The sequence below is a fragment of the Myotis davidii genome, unplaced genomic scaffold (genome assembly GCF_000327345.1).
Source record: "Myotis davidii unplaced genomic scaffold, ASM32734v1 scaffold622, whole genome shotgun sequence".
NCBI classification, from domain to species: Eukaryota; Metazoa; Chordata; class Mammalia; order Chiroptera; family Vespertilionidae; genus Myotis; species Myotis davidii.
In genome coordinates, this window is record NW_006293532.1 from 1,282,207 (window position 1) to 1,287,065 (window position 4,859).

Consider the following 4,859-nt stretch of genomic DNA (forward strand, 5'->3'; position numbering starts at 1 on the left):
GTACCCCAAGGAATTCATGCCATCAGAGAAGTTCGAGAAACACTGATAGAGATAAATAATAGCAATAATAACAATAACATTAATAATAAAAGAAAATATAATGGCTCCTGCCTCCAATGAGTATACAGTCAAGTAAAAGAATGTTCTTTAAAATCATGATTCCTGACTTAAGGGACACTCACTTCACTTTCTAAGAAAACACACGAAAATAAGTAAAGTTGCACTTTTAACTTCAGGGTATTCATTTGTGTGATTGCTGTGCAAGCATTTCTTGGATTGGGATTGATGTGGGAATTTCCAGATGGGCACAGGTAACCAAGGAGGGGACTCCAGAGCAGCCAATGAGCATGTTGGCCCAACTGAAGGATCCTTTAGAGAGAAGAGCTCCTCAGGAAATGAAAATGTAGACTTCTATATACAGAAGTTTCTTTGGGTTCTGGGAAACATTTGTAGGTAGTTTGGAGAGTGAGTAAGAGTAAAAATGAGTCACCCCAGCAGAAGCTTTTGATAGATGAGACACTTAGTACACATTATGGAGACAAAAAAATCACCCAGCTCCGCCAGTAATGCAGAACTTGGAGCAGCTGGGCAAATAGTTCTCAGAAATTACTGGACAATCAAAATCCTATTTGGCTGTAAAACGTGCATTGCCACCATGCTGGCTGCCCAATCTCCCCCCTCCCCTGCCATCAGCATCTCTGCCTCCTTAGCCACCGTTCTCCTGTCCCTCTAGGACTCCTCCTCTTCTCGCCCCCTGGGCTTGGCTCCCTTTCAAATGTTCTCACCCTACCCTGGAGCCTCTCATCAGTCCATGAGGCATTAATGCCTGCGCTAATGAAGTTATTTCTACACGGTGCCAGGATACTCAGAGCCCTTGTTAGGGGGGAAAAATTAGTCTGAATGACAGTGGGCAGATACAAATACTAAATGATGCACTGAATGGATCACTTTTTGGTGTTAAAAATTATTAAATATTGAGGAGTCAATGGGCCAGGGTTTTTGTTTCAAATGTGTTTGTTTGCTTGTTTATCTTGTCTTGTTTAGCAATGGGGTGTATTTTTCCAATGAAATATTATGCGAAGCCTAATGCATGATGAATGCAAATTGAACTGCTCTGGATAGATGAGAGGAAGGGTTGAGATTCCTGCTTTTCCCTGTCCTTGTTTCCTCTCAGTGTCCCCTAAATCACCCCATGGGTGCCTGAGACTCTGAAAATCAACCTGTCTGTAGTTCTCCAATCCCCTTGTTTTACAAATGAGGAAACTGAGACCCAGAGATCAGACTTGCCTAGCAGAACTCTTGCCAACAGCAGAGGAACTGAGTACAGAACTGAGGTCTCCAATTCCAACGCATTGCCCTTGCCTCCACGCAAGAAGTCAGCCTTAGCCAAGGAACCAAGGCTTCTCCGTGGGTTCTGACTACCCCAGGGCAATGGGCAGGGTGGCAAGAGGAGGGTGTGGATGTTTTGTAGACCACCATCTACATCACAGTGCCACCCTAGTGCCATGCATCTACTTGCTGCTTTCTTCATAGGCATTCTTTTATGTATTTGAGGGTCTGAGCTGGATTCAGGTAAATAATGATTTCTCCCCTTCTAAACTAGACAGATATACTGAAAGAAAATAGGAAGTTTCGATTTTCATCCCAGTTCACCATCAATTTCTGTGAACTCCAGACCTGCCTATCAAGGAGGTAGGTGTTCACACATCTTCGGACATAGCTTTCTCCATCCTTCTACCTCCCTCTCAACCACTGATCCACTCCACATCTCTGTGTTTGTATCTGTCACTATACCCTTCTCCATTAAATATTTTTAGTTTCTGTCCAAATTCTTTGCCTTGCCCTAGAGAGCCTCTCCTTTTAGTGTCTGCCAATAAGGTATTAATATATTAGTTGCTGCGAAGTGCACTCTTTAATGAGGGCCATGGACATTCATTTAGCTAAATTTGATAGTGACAACACATTGACATTGGTAAGGTTAATGATCCAATGCTCTATTGCATTGAACAAGTTGAACAACACTTAGCACATTGATCCATAATGTCCTATCATCGGACTTTGCTATTACTTTATAGTACCATGGCATTGATGCCCTTTAAGTAACTGGCACGATGAAAAGATGGGCTTGGCCTTGTCATGTCACATTAGCGCTATGCTGAATTGTGAAAGATTTTTGTCTTTTCTTTTTTCTCTCTTCTCATTTTATGTAATCCTGATTAAATAGGCAAGAGGAATCTCATGGAAGCCAGAGTGGGGAGTCTGGTCGAATAGTAAAGATGCAGAATTGAGTTTTCTGAGATACAGTGATCAACCTTTTCTAAGTCCTCATTTCCTTCCCAGGTCGTCAGGCCCATGTGACCTTGGACAGGCCTCGGAGCCTTCATAAATCTCATTGTCTTCATTTTTTTTAATGGGGATAATTAATGAAATCTACTTGTCCCCACTTGCCTAACGAATGATGGGTCCTAGTTGCAAGTCATAATGCTTTACCCCTGGTGCAAGGAGATGACAGAAGAAAGGAGAGGGCTGGACCTCACCTGAGCCCTGCCTATGAGGATAGGCAGATACTGGTTTGGGGACAACTGTGTACAAGATGCTAATTCTGAAGTGACACCTGAGAAAACTGGAAGTAGTCTAAGCATGTGACGAGCTCATGGAGAGGACAATGCCAGGAGGGGACAATGAGGTCCTGACCATGAAGCAAGATGATAGGTGAAGCCCGGCTGGTGTGGTTCAGTGGTTGACTGTCAACCTATGAACTAGGAGGTCACAGTTCGATTCCTGGTCAGGGCACTGGATCCCCAGTGTGGGGTGTGCAGGAGGCAGCTGGTCAATGATTCTCTATCATCACTGATGTTTCTCTCCTTCTGCCTTCCTCTCTGAGATCAATTAAAAATATTTTCTTAAAAAAGATTATAGATGAAGCTGGACAACAGTCATTACTTGGGAACATGTCCTTGAGCCATGTTTGTCTCCCATGCTTGAATTTACAACAGGCCTTCTGACCCGAAGGTGGATCTTGGGCGGGTCAAAACTTGAACGAGGGGCCCTGGCTGATGGGAATGGGCTCCAGCTGGGGTGCTACACAGAGCTCAATGGTCTCTGAGCAGTGATATCCATTATGTTTGGGCAGGTGGGATTCTAGGTAACTGGGGCATTGAACCCACTTAAGTCTTGAGCCTTAAAACTCACTAGATTAAAAAGTAAGTCTATGAAAACACTGCCTTCATCAGGAATGGCTAAGAATTCAGGAGAGGATGCAGGAAGTAGTCTAAGCATGTAGCCAGTGAGCAGCCTCATGGCACATGAGGGCTAAGGAGGCCCACACACTGAACCCAGCTTTACCACGAGCTGGCTAGCTGACTTGATTAATAAACAGATTACAAAAGAGCTCTGCATTTCATTTCCCTGCTCTGTAGGAGAGAGAGGAATACCGCCCCACGGGGACATTGTGAAATTGGTCGGTATAACATGTGGGGTTGGGGAATGGATCAGCAGCAGCACAATTCTGTTTGAAAGCCTGAAATGAGGCAGAAGAAAGACACATAAAGTATGTCTAACATTATTTATTTAAAAGACCTGCTATGTACCAGACACTAAACTTGGAGTTGAGAAAACAAAGATAGACCATATGGTGTCCCTGCCCCCAAGTTGCCCACAATCTAACAGAGGAGACAGGCTGTATATTTTGATGTCAACTCTGAAATATTTAGTCCCTTGAAAGGAAAAAATTACAGGAAGAAAAAGCGTGGGGCCTCTTTCTTACCATCATCTTACTTCCCCACCCATTTCGGATTCTGCCTGGGACTGGATGGCTGAGTTGAGCTCTGGAGAGAGTTAGGGAGCTGCACTTGGCTGCAGATCTAAGCCATATTCTTCAGTAAATTTTACCAATGAAGTTTATATTTCTATTTCCATCTGTTTGACAACTGTCTTATTTCTCAATTGATTCTGAATCAATAGGGGTATGAGGAGGTGTTCACCGGTTTTCACAAAATCCAGCATGATACAGGTTATTGTCCTGCAGAAGTCTGCACTGAGAATAGAAGTCATATGCAGCATGGATATGTGGTGTGTGTGCATGCGTGTGCACGTGCATGTAGAGAGAGGGTGAGTTGGGAGAAATTTAAGAAGTGGGGGTGGGCTGCTAACAAAAGGATGGCTAGAGAAGGAAAAGAAACATCCAGACAAAAAGGAACGCATGTATAAAGAATCAAAGGTGAGGAAGAACATATGTAAAGAACCTTCAGAAAGCGTAAAATGATGTGCACATTTTAGTAGGAGTGCTGGTATCATTTGGTCAACACTGTACTAAAGTACCCGTATCTCACAGAGTAGCGTTTCTCAGATTTCTCCCTGCTGGAGTAAATCGAAGAAATACCCCCTTCAGAGCTGGCCCTGTGCAAACTGAAACGACAATGAGGTATCTTTGGGGGAGTTGTTTCACCTCAATAACTCTGAATGACTGGATTGGGTCCCACCACCCCATTATCAGCACAAACTGTGAGACTCTAGTTTCCCCACGTGGAAAAGAAACAGCCCTGACATTTCGCGAGTGCTCATCCTTTCGCACTGTTTTTGTGTGTGTGTTTCCCAATCAATTCTTTCTTGCCCTTTTCAACTCTCAACAGAGCTCTCCATTGTCGAGACCTGTATAGATTAATTATCAATATTTCAGATCTTATTTTGCTAACTCTTGGGAGTATATCCCTGTAAGGCATCACTTGGGGCTTATTCCATCACTTCTTTATTATCCACACAGGAGGAGGGCATGGTCAATTTTGCAGAGAGGAAACGAACACTGGGCTGAGCCAGTGCTTGGTTTTAAAATCAAATACAATTCTTGAAGTCCTTCTCTT